Source organism: Alligator sinensis, unplaced genomic scaffold, assembly GCF_000455745.1.
Source record: "Alligator sinensis unplaced genomic scaffold, ASM45574v1 scaffold159_1, whole genome shotgun sequence".
Lineage (NCBI taxonomy): Eukaryota > Metazoa > Chordata > Crocodylia > Alligatoridae > Alligator > Alligator sinensis.
In genome coordinates, this window is record NW_005842222.1 from 1,510,858 (window position 1) to 1,532,109 (window position 21,252).

The following is a 21,252-nucleotide window of genomic DNA, read 5'->3' on the forward strand; positions in this document are numbered from 1 at the left end:
ATCAAGCAGATACATAATAAGAAACGCAATAACGTGGCTTTTTCAGTATTGACACTTGTATGACCTTTAAGAAATCTCAGGAAAATACCTACTTCAGAAAAGTGTGAGAATTCCCCTTCTTCACCCAGGGGTTTGTCTTAGGAAAAAAAATCTCCAAATTAATTCTGGGGACAAGTAAAAGATTTGCTGAAAGAAAAAGTGTGTCTTTCAGGATCTTCTGTTCTTGCTGAGAAAGGAGCAAAGTTCAGTGGCTGCACGAAGATGAATAGTGCTCTCCCAGTGAAAGATTCTTCTGGGTATTGACTGGAATGATTCAGGAAAGCCCTGTTGTGTTAAAGAAAGCAGCAAACCTGCCACACTACATATTTTCAAATAAGTTCAGCAAAGCTCGTCTGCAAATATCAAGAGATTTTTTACATTAATTTCCCAGTTCTTTACTCAGGAGTTATGAATACCTTTAGAACAAGTGATGAAGGTAAGTGCCAAATTTCAGGTAAAATTTGAAAATGTCAGCTTTCATTCTTCCATACTGCTTAATAAATCACAATTTCTAGTTCAATAATGTATTACTGAGGATACCAGAAAAGTAAAAGATTTTATGTAAAATCTAACCCACAAGAAAGACAAGTTTTCACCTCTCTGGTTCAACACTTCCAAACAAAATACTTTATATAAAACAACTGTGTGCACATATATAATTAAACATATCAATAGAAAATCTCACTATATTCTATGGCAAACATTTTATCAGATGAGTTTGTGATCAGATCAAGGCCTCCTTCAGCATTCCTGTTTCTCATCTGTCCCCGCACTGAGTACTCTGTATTGAAAAATACATCCTGTTCCCCAAACATGCTTCTCGTCTTCCATTTTTTACAGTTAACAAATTTTGTTATTTACCTGGCCAGATTTTCATACTTTGAAAGGTCTTTGTTTATTTTTTTGGTCTCACTGCCACTTAGAGACTCCAGAGTGAATTCCTTATAAATCAATGCAATGTTCAAGATTTCAAATGAAACAAGATGCAACACTGCTCCCTGCAGCACCCAGTGTATAATTTCTCCCACTAATATGTACAATTGTTTAAAAAACAAAAAATCAATCAACTTTTAAATCATGGAATTGTTCAAAACTGCGCCAATGGGGGGGGCAGGGGGGGTAGAGATTGAGACATTACATTTTAGCAAATTTAGATATTTGTTGCATTTCTTTTCTGGAACTCTGAAATCGTCACCAAAACTATGGTCAAATTTTTCCTGGCATGATTTATTCTTTATAAATCATTGGTATGCGTTGTTAATGGTTCTATTATTCCCCATGTTTAACAAGCTAATATTTCTTCTGTTTTACAAGCTACTGTTAATTACTGCATCTTTTCTAATGCCAGGATCGGTTCTTTCTTCATCCCTTGCAAACCTTGACTGATCATGCTTTGAAAACGCAAACAGTGTGTATTTAGCTCTTCCTCAAATTTTCTGAGATTCTCAGGAATTCACTAGTTAAAATTTATTGATGTGCTAGGGTCCATATAATTCAGATTAATTTGCCTATATTCAATTTTTCCATATCTATTATTTATTTGTTATTAAAAGTATTTTAAAATTGCATGAAAACAGAAATATCAAACACTACCTGAAAGAAAAATCTTGACTGAAGAACTAGGCCAGAATAATTTCTACTATACACACACTGGAGAATAGAAAAGGAAAATGAGAACTTTGTTTTTACCTAAACTGTTGATTTAAGCACAGGTATATGAAACAAACATGTTTACTACCTCGCATATACGAAATCCTTCTGAAAATGTGCACTGATAAATTATTCTGATGAAATTAAGAAGAACAGAAAGGAATATAATAAATCAACGCTAGAATTATGGAGATGGACTTTGTTTTATGCATGTATTACTGAATAGACTAGAGTCCATTATTTATGTTTGATTATGTTTAAAATACTGCCGAACATAGTTACGCATAACAACTAAAGCTGCTCATTTTGAAACAGCAATTGAGTCAAGGTACAACCAGTGACTTGACACAGGTAACAAAAGGGTCCACGATTTATCTCCAAACCAAACTGTATGTCCAACTTGGTCCAAAAGGCACAATTTAAAAACATATCAAGACCCGCAAACTGAACAGAGACAATGATTATCCTTTTTAGACACAATTTTTAACAAATCATTAAGATTTAAGTTTAAAGAAAAATGGACTTTAATGATCAGTCTTTTTAGACTCAGGATTTTATTACAAACCCACATATTCTTATTGATAGGAATGGTTGGTTTTCTGATGTTCTATATAATAAATGGATTTTCTCTAATAAAAACTGAATTAAAACAGAATTTTCATGAGGTTATAATTTATTGAAAAAACACAAAGATGTGTTGCTGTGAGACTAACAAAGTTATCTTAAAAAACCCCACAGCAAACTCATATTTACCTAACTAAAGACCACATGGGCCATCACTACAACTCCTTATAAACATTAAGAATATAAAATCAATTATACTATGACTTCAACCAATTTATGTTCTCAAACCTTGTAGCTCTTTTCCTGGTTGCAAACAAGGTATAGTTGATTTTAAACATGCTAAGATCATTTCCAAACCTTTACAGTTTACAGTCTGGTCACCTGCAGGCCACGGAGTCCTTTCATTAAACATTAGTCTAAATATACTCAGTCATTAAAAATATACTTGTTCATTTTCCCCATGCTTACCATCTGGAAGCTATATCTCTTTGAAAAAAACATGGTTAATTTAAAGAAAAGTCTATGCTGAAAGTAAAAGTGTTTTGGGTGTGGGCAAGCTTTATGCAGATAATTTTAACTGAGGAACAATTAAACATAAGAAACATGTTAACAGTTGCTTTGCAATGGAATTTCACAAAATTGTAAGTATTAGCTGCTATACAGTAGGAAAACAAGGGTTTAGTAGTGCCTTTTGGTCGCTAGTGTTGCTTGTTACTTAAGTCCTTCATTTTTTCATTTAGGTCAATAAGCTTTCCCAAAACGTACACTATATATAGGTCCTCCATCCTGTTTGGGGAAGACCATCACTAAGGCTGTGTCTTTGCTATAGTTCACTTTGGTGAATGGTACATAGGTCTGAGATCCAAAAAACCACACACAAACTGCCAAATCCCCACTGCTGCTGCACTTGCCTGAATATCTTAGTACAATCTCTCAGGCATATTGGATGATTCCTCATACTATGGCTGATTTGTTGTACTACAGTATATTGAGCTGCTCTGTAATTCTTTTCTAGTGAACATAGCAGAAGTGAGGACAAAAATTGTGGAAAGGCACTGGAAGATGCCAGTACTTGGGTCATTTATCCTTTGTCCTTATGGCTCTGTGGGTGGGTTACTAGTCCAAAGACAAGCAGCAGCTAAACTGTAACCAAAACTGACATAGTCCATTCAGCCTAGATTTTAATTACTAAGCTTACAGAAGAGGTTTGTGCATGTGGACTGGGGCTGATGATGGGGTAACACCCTAACAAGAGCCCAAGTTATCTGTGAAGTATAGTCTTTTCACCTGTCAGATGCCTTTGCCTGAAGACTAAATGCATTGCTCTTGATCTTTCTGTTTAGCTCAGGCAAAGGGGCCAAATTATTCATTGGGATTTAGACCACCAACTCACTGTACAGCCAGATATCTGTCAATTATTAGTGAGCTAGGGCACAAGACATCTGAACTAAAGCTAAAAAGCTCTATACTTCACCAGTTTGATGAATGAACAACCATCTCCTCAGGTCATGTGTGCACCAGATGAACTAAAAATTACATGTACTATCAATCACTGTGGTAGCTCAACTTAATTCTTCTCCACCTTGAATTTCCCCTCCCCGCAAATTTTGAAATCCTTAGATTTTTTCTTGCGTCTGGAAAAAACCTCCTTTACATGAAATAATGTGCTACGTTCTTCTAAACAATGCAGCACCTCCCATCGACTAATTTGGTAATTTGCAGGTGCCTGGTTGTCCAACATTTTATGGCTATACCACAATAGCAAGCTATTTTGCTTTCCATCGTTATTGCTTCTGTCTATAAAATGGGAAAAGTAATACTTTTCTTCCTCATAAATGTATATTGTAAGCAGTAGTGTAGATATGGCGCTCAGCATACTTTGGTAATGAACAAGATAGAAAAAAAAAGAAAAAGTTAACATGAGTAAATCAAGGTCTGTCATTTTTAACTTTAGCAACTCATGTTTTACTCATACATACAATTTGTACGGGTGTGCAAAACAGTCCGTATTCGATTCAGATTTGGCCCAAATCAGGGACAGTGATTTGATTCGTTGACTCGGATTATTATCCCCGATTTGATTCAGCCGAATCCAAAACTGAAGATTCAATGCCGATTTGGAGAATCAGTGATCTGAATTAGCGATCGTGCTACAGACACAGCTTTAAATGTTTTTTCTACACACCTCAAGGTACCAGGCGTGGCTAGCAAATACTGCGATGCTGGGGCGGATGGAGCATCCCACAGGAGCGCAGGGGTGCCCCCGCCCGCATGCCTGGCGGCAAACCCAGAAGTGTACTGGAAGTACTTCCAGTCTGCTTCCGGGTCTTCAGGGGAGCGCACTGGGGGACCCCATGCATCCCCCAGCTCGGTGATTGGCCATGGGGGAACCCTGGGTGGCCCCCCAGATCCAGGAGGCACCAGTCGCTGAGTTGGGAGGGCACAGGGAGCCCCCCTGGCGTGCTCCCCGGCAGACATGGAAGTGGACTGGAAGTGCTTTTTGTCCACTTCTGGGTCTGCTACTAAGCGCGCTGGGGAGCCCCCTGCACACCTGTGGGACGCTCCATCCACCCCACCATCTCAGCATGCACAAGCTGCCTGCTACCTTGAGATATACAGAAAAACCATTTAAAGCTGTGTCTATGGCTGAATTGCCAAATCGATTCGGAGGGTTCTGATTCCATTTGGAAATATTAAAGGGTCTCCTGATACGATTCAGATTCAGCGATTTGGCCACCGAATCGGGCTGTATCTCCGCTGAATTGAATCAGGGATCAAAGCTTTGCACAGTCTTAACAATTTGGAGTTATCTTGCCTTGAACACCTTTTTTCGATGTCTCTCCATCTTGATCATCACAAGGTAATTTAGCAACATCTGCATTTTGGGCATAACCATTATCTTAACATTTCACTTTCATTCCACTGTTTCTCAAACAATCTCTCTTTAAAGAGAAAGAAAAATGTAATTCAAAAGAACTCAAAACAAAGAAGAAATTACTCACTAATTGCCCTGACTAAAGAGACAGCTACCATCTAAACCACCCAACAATTGGTAGGATAGTAAAACAGAAGCAAGACTTGTTTGCTAATATCTTTTACTGCTGACTCTATAGTTAAGAAAATATTGGACAAGCTATCAGGGAAGTTTTTGTCCAAAAAGTTGCCTAACATCTTTCTTAACTATAGAACTGGTCCAAAAATATATCACAACACAAACCTTGCATCTCAAATATGCCCTGAACCATCACAGCTACAACAATGCAGCCCTACTCGGATAGCAAATACATTTTAATTTAGATTTTTCTAAAAGTAGAAGTGGCTGAATTTACCATCTAGTATATTCTTTCTTCAAATTCATGAAAAGCTTTGATAGAATCTGATGATTTCCCATTCATTTTATTTAAGACTTTTTGCATGTTATTTTACATTCCAGCAGGTGTTACAGTCCAATGAGATGCCAGGAAAGATGGCAGGTCTTACTGAGGCACCTTTCACATAATGAAAATACAACTGATAACTAGAGTTCTTCTGTTTTACAAGGTACTTTTACATTTTTCCCTTTAAAAGTATTGATAAAAAAGTTATTCTTCCTTCCTTTCTAGCTGATGAATATTTTAACTTAAATTATTCCAGCATGTATATTCCAACATGTGTATAAGTATGTATAAGTATTCCACTGACACTTCACATCTATCTAGAACACAGGTGGCCAGCAAGGCAAACAATATGCTCGCATGCATTAACCATTGCATCTCATACAAAACTAAGGAAGTGATATTCCCACTGTACGCTCCACTGGTGAGACCACAGCTGGAGTACTGTGTCCAGTTCTGGGTGCCGCACTTCAACAAGGACATAGAAAAACTTGAGAGGATCAAGAAGTCCATTGCTGCAGCCAGTTTCCATGGAGACCCCAGGAGCAGCAGGGTGGTGACAGTGCGCGGCCAGGGTTTCCATGGAGACTGGCCCCAGCAATGCTGGCAGGGCATGTGACTGGGCAGGAAGCTGCTCCAGGGTCAGGGCAGAGCTGTGATCGATTCACTGCCAGGGGCATGCAGGCAGATCATGGCTCTGCCCCAGCTCTGAACCACACTGTTGTCACTACAAGATCCCAGTCCCGATCCAGCCGCGTGCCCTGCCAACACTTTCAGGGCCAGTCTCCATGCCCTCACTGCCCTGCCGCTTCCATGGAAACTGGCTGCAGCAAGGGCTGCTGGGAAATGGAGTCTGACCACTGCCTGGATCTCCCATTTTTCCCACCCTGATCTAGAATGACAAGTTTTACTATTTGGAGATAACTCCAAATCGTTTGGGGGTGTTGGTTGGACACATATTGACATGGTTCTTTGGGTAAATGTGATATAATTTATTAGATCAACTAAATTGTTGGAAAAGTTGTTCTTTGCAAACTTTTGGGCACAAACACCCTTCTTCAGGCATTGGGAGAGTCTGCTGCTGTTATATGTTCGCCAAGGTGGAAAAGAAGGTGGGGATGTTGACCTAGTGACAGAATGAAGCTGGTAAAATGTAGAGCAGTTACCTGGGGTTATCACATGGCAGGTAGGTTACAATGTGCCATAAATACAATATTTATAGTCCATGATTTTTTGTATCCAACAGATTTATGAAGTGAAGTTTGTAGGCTTGCCTATGAAAAGTGTTTTGTAAATTCCCTTTGAGGATTAGAACAGAGAGATTGGAGAGAGTGGCTGTCTTGTGAGAAGCGTGCCCCTACAAGAATACCCAATTACCTGTCTTTGATAGAGACTTTCGGTGCATGTACATTCTGGTACACAGTTGTTGTTTGGCTTCTCCTACATATTTTCCATCAGGGCATTTAGTGCACTGGATGAGATATATTACAGTTCTGGAGGTGCAGGTGTAAGCTCCAGCAATAGTGATGGTTCTTGTTGTGGGGTGTAGATATTGGTGCGGATATGTTGGCAGGTTTTACAATTCTTGTCCCGGCATGATCTGAATCCATTCAGTGTTCTTTGGGCCTAGTGTCTCATATTCTTTTGAAGATAGGAAATTTATCTCCAAATAAAACAGCTGTCCTTGCAAGGGACCTGTCCTTTCTAATTTCATACTGAACTTCCTTACACCTAGTTTTCCACGTACAGACATAATATACATTTCTATGTGTATATGCCTGCAGATCTTCCCAATGTTTTTCAGGAAATTTCTTGTATTTATTTTATATTTACTTTCATCTGTGCATTCATTTCAGACTCAAAATATAATCTTTAACTCATTTACAGCAAGCATGTATAGCTATTTCCCCCTAAAACCTTGTATCCTGTGTTCTTTTTAATGTGTCCTTTAACTACTATTTTAAATTAGACTCAATATTTACACTTAAACCTCAAGTTTTTTTCTATAAGTGTAAGGTGCTGTGTCACAGTCTCCAGCTGAGTACAACTGTTTCCAACACCTAATCTTCCTTTTCATTTTATTTTCCATTACAGAGCAACATAACTGGTTAGAGGGGAAACATAGGTCAAATCATTAATAGGAAATTAAGTTTTCTATATTCTGAGAAACATTAATCTTCTTGATGTTTATGCATCTAGTTTATCAACATTTTCAATCAATCCTCTGAGATGCACAAAATTATACAGCTTACACTTAGAACATAAAAAACATGCACAGTATATCTAATAAAAGATAGCAGAATGTTTTGAAATACATTATACCTTATCTTGAAATAAGAAGACCAACCAACTTAGATCTAACTTAGAGGCAAGAGTTTATAGATTAGTTCATAATAATTTTAGCAAAGTCTGTTTGGCATGTAAACAATAAGATTGTAGGGAAGGGGGGGAAGATATGTTTCCAGTGAAATTCCAGAAAATGAATCTGAACTTGATGTATGACAATGCATGTCCATGTTCTATTTTGAATTTACCATAATACAAACAAGTTTAAGATGTAATGAAATTACAACTATTTTCATTCCTAATGGTAACATTAAGTTTGCAGCAACATGCAGGAGAATTCTGCCCAGAAGACATTCATATTCCCTAGATATTTAGAAAACAACTGCTTTAGGATTTGGATGATGGAGTTGAGTGCACACTTAGCAAATCTAAAGATGACACCAAGTTGGGTAGAGTTGAAGATACTACGGAGGGTAGGGATCAGATCCAGAATGACCTGAATAGGCTAGAGAAATGGTTCACAATCAGTCAACTGAGATTCAGCAAGGACAAGTGCAAAACCCTACACTTAGGACAGAAAAACTGCATGCACAAATAGATGGGGGAATGACTGGCTGGACCGTAGTACTGCAAAGCTGTACCTGAGGGTTATAGTACGCCAAAGGCCAAGAGCATACTGGGCTGTATTAACAAAAGTGTCATTTGCAAATCAAGGAAAGGGATGCTTCTATTCTATTCAGCACTGGTGAGGCATCACCTGGTATACCGTGTCAGCTTTGGGTTCCACACTTCAAGAAGGATGCAGACAGTTTGAAAAGAATCCAGGACAAAGCAACAAAAGTGACTAGGGGCCTGGGAGGTAAGACTTACTGGCATAGGCAGCAGAGGGCTGGGACTAATAGGGCTCAGCCCCACACAAACACAGAGCAGTGGGTAGGGCTGCAACGCAACTCGCCATGGGCTGCAGGCAGCTGCAGCAGGGATGGGGAAGGGCATGCATACAGCTAGGATCACAGCCCAGGGGGTGGATCACTAGCTGCCCAGCATGGCAGGCAAGTACCAGTCGATTCTGTGAAGGGGAAGGGGCTGGGTGTGAGCAGATCAAGGCCCCTGTGGTGAGGGAGGGAGTGGGGCAGGGGCTGGGATGAATGGGGCCCTGGTGGGCCAGGTGGTGGAACAATCAGAGCCCAGAGAGCTTGTCCAGGGCATGGGGGGGCTCCCACCACTGTGCGCAGCCCAACAGAGGCCCAGGGGCACATCCCTGCCTCCCCCGATCTGTGTGTAGGGTGAAGGCGGCTGCTGCTGTGCTCTGTGCCCTGCTGCAGCTGCCCAGGAGTGGTGCAACGCCACATGCCTGCTGCTGCTGGACTGCCCCGCACACAGATCGGGGGGCATGTGCCCCACTGGCCTCCGCCAGGGTGCACAGTGGCAGGAGTGCCCCCGCCCCCCTGGATAAGCCATCTGGGCTCCGACTGTCCCACTGCCCGGCCGGGGCCCCATTCACCCCAGGCCCTGCCCCACTCCCTCCCTCACTCACTGCCCACCACACCCCTTTCCCCATCTCCCTGCCCTTCCCCCACAGACTTACCTGCTGGGTGGAGGTGGGGGGTGCGCACACACACACATACGTGCACAGCCCCCCTCCCCCAATTATTTTTTCTCCTATGCTCAAAGGCCAGGTACAGATATTACACGTTTATCGGTATAAGTGATTGGAAACTAGTCTATACCCATAACAGAACAAAAGTTCAGCACACACAGACTGGTTTAAAAATGGTGAAACCTGGTCTAAGGCCCTCCCTTCAAGGGTGAATGCGTGTTCTATTCGCTACTGAACCTTAAAGAATCCAAAAACCTTAAAGGTTGGGGACTGCAGAGCAAGGCTCTTAAAGGTGCCAGTATTGGTCAGCCTACATCCTGATGCAGACAATCAGCTGACTGTCAGCCTTGGGACCAAGGCAACCCCTAGCCAGTGTCCAGACCCAGGGCTGCTCAGTGTGAGGGTTCAGCTGAAATGTAGGCATCCAGGCTTATGGATAGGCCCTGGGGGGCAACTAGGAGGTCAGCAGGGCGGGTACACAGGTTACTGGAGCCAAGAGGGGAAATCCAAGGGTTAGAGAACCGGTGCTGAGTTCTAGAGAAAATCTAAGAACAGGGTCAAGGCAGACAAACTGAGTCAGGATGCCAGGAAAACCAAAGAGTGCAGAACCAATGCTGGGTTTCAGGAGAGATCTGAGATCAGTCATAAAAAGCTGAAGCCAGGTAAGAAGTCAGAAGAACCAGGGAGAGCTCTGAATGAGAGACTTGCTGGAGGAGACTGAGGCTGTGACACAGTGTGCCTCTGAGGCTGCAGGTTTTTAAAAGGAGGATTTTGGATTTTAACCTTCACTGCAGAACCGCAAGAAGGATTTCTTGCCTCCCTGCCTGCCATCTGACACCTCCAGGGAAGGAATTCTACCTGATCTACACATCAAAGAGCTACTCAGCACAGCTCACAAAGACACTCCCATGGACCCAGAGGGACAGCCTTCCATCTTCAGCTCCCTCTGTGCAAAAATGAAGTTTATTTCCTACCTATGGAGACTTTTTACCATCTCGTACCATCTATACTTTTCCCAAATCCTGACGAAGGGACTTTGATCCTGAAAGCTTGCAGAAAAGGACAATTTTCTTGCAATTCCCCAGTTGGTCTAATAAAATGTATCATTTTGGAACCAAGAGTTCTAGTTTTTTGTACGTCTTTAAAAGGAGTGGTGCTTTTAGAAGCCAATTTGGTTGCAGAGAACTGGATCAGTCACATTAGCCAGGGATCAGGGGCAAGTGTGCTAAATCACATATGTGGCCCAGCCAGGCCTCCTTGATCACAATTCCTGCCACCCCTGTCTGGATCCTGACAATTAGTTGATTGTCAGCATCAGAATGATGGGGCATGCCACACATTCAATTTATGTTGTCATATAAAACAGACACAAAGATGTTAAATGTTTTTAAAAATAATAATATCTTTGTGGCTGGATTGCCATTTTATGCAGCCATAAAGTCAATGGATGTGTGGCATGCTGCTATTTATGCCCTGATTAACACATTAACTGCACCAGAAATATGACATGTGTCAGGACATAAGTGATAGCATGATTAAGACATAGGAAAATGGACAACATATTAAGAGGCAAGAAAAATAAAATCACCACAACCTGCTCCTTCATCTAGCCATAGCCAGTCAACTAATTTAATGGCTGTATCACTACTGAACAAGATTTTAACTTCATGGATTTATTTTCTTCTGAAATTGGAGAGGCCATCACAAGGAGAATATAATATCCCCAGAGTCAGGACAAAGCTCGATTATAACCCTATGTTAGCCACTGTAGCTAATAAAATGACTTTAGTAAACCTTCCAGGTTTACTTACCAAATCATATGATCATATACTTCCCCCTACCTCTCATGATCACATACATCCTCCACTGCTTTCTTTGATGCACTGTATAAACTAGATTCATTTATTAATCTGTTATTCCTTATTTTGTTCTACATTCACTGTTGAATGTGTGGCACAATGCTTGCTCACAACATATACATATTCAACCCCTCATTAGATTTTCTTTACCACTCATCTGAGCAATATTGCAATATCTGAGGACTTCAAAAATACTGGTTTGTCTTCACAACACGTGACAGAAGAGCAGAGGGGACATTATCCTTATTATACAACTGGGAAGAGAGGCACAGAGTTTAAGGTCAGATGTATCCCTTAATTTGGGGTGCAATTTAAGATCCCTATAGCAAGGTTGGAGCACTGTCACAATAGTGATAGTCCAGGAAATGTATAAGGCACAAGAGCTTTTTTGTGATACCTTTTGTTGGACCAACTCTACAGCTGGGAGAGATACTGGACAAACTTTAGGGCATTTTGTGCCCAAAAGTTTATCCAACATCTCTTTCTACAGTCTGATTTTTTTTTCCAGAATGCTTATTATATTTGTTCAATATACAGCTGCTACTGACCGTCATGTCTATACCCAGCATTTCTACAAAACAAACAAACAAAACAAAAAAACCCCTCCAGGTCTCATGTCAGGATCCCAGAAAAATGAAGACAATCAGTGACCACCTGCTACAATTTTTAAAGTAACATTTTGACTTGACTAGCATCACATCCATGGTTCATCCCAAGAGCAAATCCATCCTACACACAGATTTAAAAAGATGTCCTGAGGAAACACTCATTTGCGATCGTGTAATTGAAAACTACATGTTCACAGAAGCACTAAATTAATGTTGCCAGAAGACGCTAATTTTGATATTTCCTAACTTTTGATGCATGATTTTTAAATGCTGCACACAATTTTGTGCAAAAAAACCTCTTCCACTTGAGCTAACAACAGTAGCAGATGGTTGTCCTCTATGTGGACTAGCATTAAAAGATGAGATACACCAACAAAGGAATGGGGAGACTCAAGAATCATCTCAACTCTGAAGCGTGGGTACTCTGGTAAGGAGATGCCTCCATCTAGTTCCGTGCATGACCCTTTTCTACTGTTTTCTTCAAAATGCCTTTTTACCAGTCCTATCTGGACCAGTCCATTCTTTTCACCTAGCTAAAGCTCATCTCTACTCCTCAGGCTTCTCATCCCATTCCCAATCTGTTTCCCCAGCCAATCCCAGGTTGTCTCCCACCTGTCCTTTCATCCAGTTAGTGACTTTCTCTGCCCCCCCCACCCCCCGTTAGCCTCTCCCAGCTGCAGTTCCTGCCCACTTTCACAGTCTCCAGTGCCTCAGTCTGAGTTAGTTCCTACCATCACCCACTCTTGCTCCTTTCCAATCAATCCATCTCCTAATTCAGACTCAAGTCTTTCCCAACCTCCAGTTCCACTCTCTCCTTGCCTAGTTACAACATCCCTGGCTAGATAAGGATATGGATACCCCCCACTAGTCTCCTGGTATCTGTGCCCCTGCTCCAAACTGCATGTCCCAATCTATTCATCTCATTCATGTATGTCCAACTCCCTTCCCCCCTGCATTCAAATCAGGCAGCTCCCTCTTCCTATACAACATTTAGAGTGCTCTCTATTTGGTGTTGGGACCCACCATAGTTCCAAACAGTAATTTCAGAAGTCCTCTAAGACTGTTGTATGCTCAATGATGAAAGAGCCTTCACAGAATTTAGCTGCTAAATTCTATTAATTCTACTGAGCATGTGACATCTGCAATTTTTCAAGGGCTTATAACATGGCCAAATGTGAATAGAGTATCACAGGAGTTCAGAGAATAAAAATTAATCAGCCACTTTTGCCTACTTTGTCTAATTCTGAATTAATATTTTGGAGGGAACACTCTTCTCTTAAAGGTCCAATCTCTGATGATTCACTCTCTACCAAATTCACCAGCCAGAGAAATCATCATTGTTCTTGATGATTTCTTATTTAACCTTTTGAATTATTTCCCCCACCCTAATACATGGGCCACTTTTATACATGATAAAACAGCCAAAGGGTACTTTCTCTGTTTGTTTTTGCTAAATATTAGTCCTTTGTTAACACACTATGGTATTTTCAGCACTTAAAAGCTACAGGCAGATTCAGAGTGCATCAGTTTATAACATATAATTTTGTTTCTGTAGATGTGATATACAGGCATCTTATCCAGAGGTGCACCGATATATCGGTCCATACCGGACCAGCACCAATAAAAGGAAATTTGACATTACCCACAATAGGCCTTTTTTGGCCGATATAGCCAATAATGTCACCAATAAAGGCTATGTGCAGCTGCAGCATGCATGTGCCCAGGAATGCAGCCCGGCAGCTTGGAGAACAGCATCTGGTGGTAAGTCTAGGGGAGGAAGTGTAGAAAGGGCAGAGTCAGGCCCCCCCCAGCGAGGGAGGGAGTGGGGCTGGGGCAGGCACTGCCCAGCTAGAGTAAGACAGGTGGGACACGGGACAGAGCTGCAGGCGGCTTATCTGGGGGCTGGGAGGGGGACAGCTCCCTACATGCACCCCTGGCAGAGGCATGGGGGGCATGTGCCCCCCAGATCTGTGTGTGGGGCAAAGGCAGGCTGCTTGCTGTGGGCTTGGGGCCAGGGGCTGCTCCAGCCTGTTCCCGGCAGGGGGGCTGGGCCAAGGTTATGCTTCAGACAGGCAGCAGAGGCACTGGGGGGGGAAGGCTATGGGGCAGGCTACAGACACCCCAAAATTCTCTGTAGCTCCCCCTCCCAGCACTGCCCCCACCACCCCAAGCGCAGCCCCTCTGCTTGGAAGAGGCCAGCACACAGATCCAGGGGACACATGCTGTACATGCCTGCCTCAGGGGTGCATGCAGCAGTGGGGAGCTGCCCTGCCCCCCCCATGACCCCAGACAAAATGCCTATGGCTCTGCCCCGCACCCTGCCCCTGCCCTATTCCCTCCCTCACCGTGGGGGGGGGCCTCTATCTCCCCCTCCCCCCCACAGACTTAATGGCCGGACACTGCTCTCCAAGCTGCTGGGCTATATATCAGCTATTGGATCAGTATCAGCAGATAAGGCTGGTTAAATCAGTATTGGCCAAAGAAATCTTTATCAGTGCATCTCTAACCTTATCTTCTCATCAAAATAAGTAGCTGGATGGAAGGAACTGGAGGCTCATCTGAGCACTAAGAGTAAGATTCAAAATATTGGTGCTTCTGGCTAACAGAATAAATGAGACAGGATTACATGTAGATTAAATGAAGGGTAGAAGATTGTTTTGAGAGAACAGGTTATACATATACATTTACTTGACTATTAAATTGCCAAATACACTAAATTATCTCCCTTCCATGTACATTCCCTACTTTAAATAATTGCATAAATTAAAATAAAAAGTATCTCGATTAAAAACATTTTTAAAGGTTGGAACAATTTATTTAGCTTTTAATCATTTAATCATTCTCTGGCAAACTCTGTATTCCGTTAACATTAAATACTGAAACTGAACACAGGTTTTTTTCAATTAACTGGTTAAATAAATAATTTTCTTTTTAAAATAAATTTGTTTGTATTTACAAAATTTCATCTGACTATATTAACAAGAAAATTATAAATTGTGTGTATTAAAAAGAAAATAAAAAGTTGACCACCATTGTGAAGATGCCTTGGGGAAAAAAAAGGCTAAAATCAACATCAGTGCTCCAGGCAAAAGAACTTGGGAAGATTCCACAGTTTTGGAAAGGTGGTTTCTGAAAAGGCTGTTTTACAAAAATCAATACACTTTCCCCATAGGTTCATGATGTAAAATTCTATAATCAAGGCTTGTAGATTTGTAATTATGGTATGTCAGCTACATTTAAACAAGAGTGTTAAAAGATTGTTAAAGTTAAACTAACACAATTGCAATGTGAATTGTCTTAGTCTCATTCTAATCTACTGGTGTCACTTTCATTTAATCAGAGGGAAACTATGGGCAAATGTCAGTGCTATTTTCGCATGCCCCTAACATACTTTGTTCACAGTAGTTTTTAAAACCATTACCAATTTGAAATGGATAAAGATATATTTAAGAAAGTTTTTTTAATCAACTGATTCACTTGTTCTCCAGCAGGTTATCTGAGCTTGAATTTATTTAGTGAGGTAGCTTTAAAAAGTGATTAAGCCACTTTTTAGATTAGCTAAACAGAAATATTACTTGTTAGGATGTAACCACAAATCTACTGGCTCTTCCCCATTAATGGATTACCAAATCCTAGTTTGTGTATGACCTACAAACATGGATAGTTTACCAACAACAGCATGACCTGTTATCAAATCCACCTCTAAGAGTGGGGAGAGAAATTCTTAACAGTTCTCCTGTTAACACAGAACAAATTAAATCAAGGCTAGACAGGAAAGTGGCCCCAGTGACACTGGAGATAGTGTCCTTCTACAAACCTGAGAAATTCACCAAGGCAAATAAGCTGCAACATGACCCAAGATTCATAATTTAAAACTTTTACTATATATATGCAAAAGTCAGCACTGTTAAACAGTAAATTGATCATTTTTGTTCCAACGTTAAGGAAAGCATTATCATAACCATTAATGAGAAGGGAGAGTATGCTAAGGTAGAACAGAAAGACCATCCAGCAAAGCCAGCTGCCCAATTAGTGCAACAAGATCAGGACAGTGTAAAGCAGTGTTTTTTTTAACCTTTTAAGCCTCAGGGTACCCCCTCCATAATTTTTTCTGAATTTCACAACACCCCAATTAAGAATCACTGAGCTATAATATAAATCCAGAAAAGATTTGGAGCAATACCCTGAAGCTAACAGTTTGGAGAGCCACTGATCTAGCTGGTGCCGGGTGATGGCAGCCAAGGCAGAACCTCAACCTGTCTGCCGTGCCCTTTCCATTGTCTATGCACTCCCCACCTCACCCCCAGTCTGCACCTGAGGAAGCAAGAGCACTAAGGCTGCTCCTGCAGGGGTCTCACACACTGGCAACCCCTCCCTGGTTGCAGTTAATTTCAGGAGCATGGGAGAGTGGAGGGGACAAGCTGGGCTGCAAAGTGCAACTCTGACTCGCAAACCCATGTCTGCTTACTCATCCCCTCACAGCAGAACATGATGCTGGGAGCATGGGGGCAACCATGACAGGTGCTGCAGTAGAAGTAGTGGCTGTTCTCAGAGGGGTAGCCACAGGCACTGCTGAGGCAGGGCATTGGACAGGGGGGAGGAGAGCTATTAGCTCTTCACACCAGGGCCAAGAGATGCATCATCCTTAATGGGATCTCATCCTAGTTAAGAATCACCCTTAATGCAATCTCACCCTGGTTGAGAATCACTGGTGTAGAGATTCTGCTCCACAGACTAGCAGTAACTCATACCCTTTAAAAATGTTCTTAGCCCTCAAACTGATAAGATGCTCACTGATGTTATGCACCTCTTCTATATCTTGTCTACATGGGGCTACTCAGAAAAGTTAAGGCAGATTACGGAAAAGTGTGAAGTTGATGTGCCTAAATTGAAGACATGAAACCCCCACATGGATCCCCTCATTTATGATTAAACAGCTTTATATTGCTGCAGTTTAATCTTCCAGCAATCAAAAGCCACTTTTCTAAGCGAAGAGATCCACATATGCATGCCAAATTGTACAGACTGACTTTACACCTTTAATTCCCCATATGTTCTTATGCAGACAGCTTGAAAATACTTCATGGCTCAACTTCTCAACTATTTCTACATTCTACTAGTGGAAGATAATCTGTTTGGGGAGCAACAATACTACTGATTTTTCAATTCAAGTTGCACAAAAAGACTTAATAAGTATACAGTAAAAATATAGTTGTAGTCATCTGGATGTGTTACTGCTGTACTATTTAGGAGACTTCTGGCCTCCATAGGCAATTATTTGAGCTCCTGAAAAGACAGCACCAACATAGTGAAGTGTACAGAACTACCTATGTGTTAATTAACAGCTATGACTCCAGTCATAGCTAAGGCTGTACCATGCAATTGTAGGAAAGTAGGGCTGGAAGAGACCTCAGGAGATCATCTTCAGCCCCCTACTCAAGGCAGGGTAGAATCATCTGTATCTACACCATCCACTTAACCTATTCTTAAAAAATTAATGAGCATTCCTCTTTGTACAACTACAACGCACAATGCCCAAAACAACCAAGAGTTGGTCAGCAGTATACAAATAGTCTGAAATCAAGCAGAAGGCTCCCCCGCAGTGATTCCATGCAAAATAGCAAAAAACAACATTTTTCTTGATGTTCTCAAAAATCACAATTTGAGTAGGTCCCTAATTATGAACTTTACATGTGCATATCTCTGTTTCTCTTAAGGTTCCTATATCCCAAGTTACATATGCAAGTAGATTTTGACCTGGCTAGTAAAACAAGAACTATAGGTCCTATAAAACAAGGAACCATGTAGATATAACGCTCAGAGGTTTTGTTTTTGGTGGTGTGTTTTGGTTTTGGTTTTTTTAATCATTGTTGGTTGTTCTTGCTGAGCTGGCAGCCCTTACTGATTTAAGGCAAAGTCTCTTGTTTGGCATGGTATTGTTTAGCATTTAATTAAGTTCAGCTCTAAAAGTTCCAATGTGAATGAACTGATACTTTCTCCTTTAACTCCCTGAAATAACATCAGTGACATTCACCTGCAGAATTGTTGTCTTTAGGGTTAGTGGTGTCCAAAAAATTCAGTAGCATCTGATAAAGACTTGTTTGTATATAAATCAAAATAGCTTGTATATCTGAATACGTCTTATATTATGCAACAGTTCACCTCTCGATTAAACAAATAGATCTCTTTCTTGGATCTGTTGAGTGTATTTTAAAAGCACTTCCTTCTCTTTGAATGGCAGAAAATTTGGCAGTGCCTTCATCCCTCTGCTGTACCTATGGAAAGTTAAAATGTTTTGATGGTTTACCTTACAGACTAAATACATTTAAAAACTGTAAGATGCAAATTTGCCCTGCCCTCTGCTTGATTTCAGACTATTTGTATACTGCTGACCAACTCTTGGTCACTGCTTTACCTGGTGTTAGTTTATTAGATTATTTCCGTTTCTTCCCCAGATCACAGAAAGGGCATCTTGTGCCTGAAAGTTTGCCTAACATTTCTCCCAACTACATAATCTAGTAAGCAATATTACCAAACAAACCCCATTTGTAATAAAAAATAAAATACCTCCATGAAGTTACAGAGATTAACTGAAAGTCACAAGATTCTTGTGCAACAGTCACACTATTAACAATAAACAATGCTGTCTAATGGTTTAGGCCCTGGACTGAGAATTAACACTCCAGAATTATAATCTTATCTTTTACAGACAGTCACTGTGTTCTCGAGTGAGTCACATTTCAGTTTCCTATTGTGTAAAAAAGGAGGTAACAATTACCTACAGCTTCAAATAACTGTTGTGAAAATTAGCTAGTGTCTATAAAACAGTGAACATCTGAAGTACTATCAGTCTGATAACTGTTACTGTTCTCTCAAAGCTACAGTGTGTCCAGTAAAATACAAGACACTAGCGAGTTTGACTGGAGAAGCTTCTGCAAAATATTAAAGTGTAATTAATTGTTTATTATAAGATTTTGTAAAGTTTTTTTTAAGGCCTAAGGATTCAGAGTTTTTAGAGACACAAGAAATAATAGTATGCTTTGTCTTCTGAAAGTGCCTAAAATCTGAAAATTCAACCTAGGCACAGTCCCTATTTCCCACTAAGATGTTTCTGACTGTAACTCTTGCACCAAATGTTCCAATCCATAACAACCCCAATCCAGGCTATACATACACAGTATTTTATACTGTTTTTATGACTGACACTAGAGTCATCAAACCATAAAAATAGATTTAAGAGAAAGTTATGCATGTGTAAAGTTTAGAATTTACTGTGTACTGCGCTCACATGCAAAGTGACCAAGAAAGAGTACATGAGTATGAACATAAAAAGATAAAGCTGTTCTGTTTTCTCATTGCATACCACCCTGAGCCTTAGCTGGGAGGGGCAGCATATAAATCAAATAAACAAATACAGAAATAAAGCACTTCAAAATTAAAGCACTCCATAGGTGATCTGTTGCAAGTCCAGCATGCCTTGTCCCAGTATAGCTGGAGCTTAAATTGGTGTATTTTTAAACCAGTTTTGCTTTCACTATACTTATATAGGAACTGATAGAAACATTGCATCAGTTCAGATCACGCATTACCTAAACCATAACTATATTCCCTAATTCTTAAGATAGTTATGCTGCGTCTATCTATACCTTAAGATTGGATAGTCAAGTACAGCACCATACCCCATATATAGTTGCTTGCTGTTTTGAATGAGGGATAGAAAGCTTTTTAAGTACAAAATTTTGCCTATTCTATTTCTTCATTATTAAAGCCCAAACCAGGAAATGCTAAAAATCATTGTCCTTGCTATTGTTAGTAGCTTCTCATTGATTTTTCTGCCAGGGAAGGCAAGCATCTAAGAGACTAACCAGTTCCGGGTGGTGTGAGATTTTGTAGCCTACTTCATTAGATACTACAAATCTTCATCACAGCATCTGACAAAGTAGCCTGTTGCCCATGAAAGCTTGCCTCTTTGAAGCAGTCTAAGACCATTTGTAAATGTGCTCACCATTTTCTAAACCATGTTAACTGGTTTACATCCCACAGGGCCAATCAAATGTCAATTCAAATTAAGGGTTAATACACAATCAAGGGGGTTGCCCCCTTCTTCACAGACCAGTAGCCCACGCGCTTGGGCAGAGCTGGGGGGCTGAGTCAGGATACTGATACCTACCTAGTCACTGGCGAGGTGCTGTTGTCAGGTTTGACTTTGTAAAGGTGTTTTACATTTGACTTTGTAAAGGCTGTTGGGGGTAAGGAAGGACAGCCTCAGTTATGTTGCAAAAACCCTGTTGGCAATGCTGACCTACATTCCCAAGGAACAAACATTTATCTGAGTTGCTGTTTTTTTCCAAAAACAACACCATATATACATGTTAATTAATACAGTTTAAATTGCCTACTTCAGACTGCCCTAGTCTGAATTACCTTTAATCCTAATTCAATGAAAAACAGTTCATTTGGACTGGAGCCATTTTAATTTGGACTAGAGATGTCCATGGGTATACAGAGACAGCTGAAGTCTGGATTAAACCTGGAAAATCATACAATTTATGGCTGGCCAAAAGCGCCAGCCTACCCTGCCTGACTTCAACCAGCATAGCTACCTACCTCTCTCACCCACTTTCCTGGGACTACTGACAATATACCTGGCCTCTTAAAGGCCTCAACCCTAGCACAGGGGCCAGCCACTCTGACTCCGCTGAATTAAGTCAATGCAGTCACCCCAGACTGTGTGCGCAACATCCCAGTGCGACCAGATCACGCGAGTGAGGCACACCAGCGCTCGGTGCGCAAGGCACCACGGGTTAGCAACTGCACAACCAGCCGATCTTCCCAAGCTGGGACACTGGGATGATTCAGCAGTCAGAGCAAACGGGTGAAGTGCCAGCACTACACGTAACGCTCATTCTCGGGTCTCAAAGCCGAGTTCGGCGACTTGCTGCGTGTCGGATCCGGGCGTGTTTTCTCCCTGCGCAGCGCGCTCACCTCTGCTTCACTCGAGGGCCCGGCCAGCGCCTGCCTCTCAGCCCACCCCGCCACACCCATGCCCTGCCCCCGCCAGGCGCCTCCCCGGGCCGGGACAGGGCAGGCCCCAAAACTACTAACAGTCTGGGACGCAGAAGGGAGGGGAGGCCGGGCCGGGCCGGCGGCTCGCCCCGCGAAACTTCCAGCAGCTCCGGACCCGGGGGCTCCCGGCGGCTGCGACAGGCCGGGCCTGCTCGGGCCTGCTGAGCCCCACCGCGGGCGGCAGGGGGCGGCGAGCGGCGCCCGCG

General features: G+C 41.7%; 1 protein-coding gene across 1 annotated transcript in view; it reads right to left on the bottom strand.

Annotated features, from left to right (window-relative positions):
- Positions 1 to 20,188, bottom strand: part of TBCA (tubulin folding cofactor A) — a 49,251-nt gene extending 29,063 nt beyond the window's left edge. Inside the window, exon 1 of the mRNA XM_006027081.3 lies at positions 20,151 to 20,188. The gene's annotated coding sequence lies outside the window, so the exon portion shown is untranslated. The remainder of the gene's footprint in view (positions 1 to 20,150) is intronic.
- Positions 20,189 to 21,252: the final 1,064 nt, after the last annotated feature.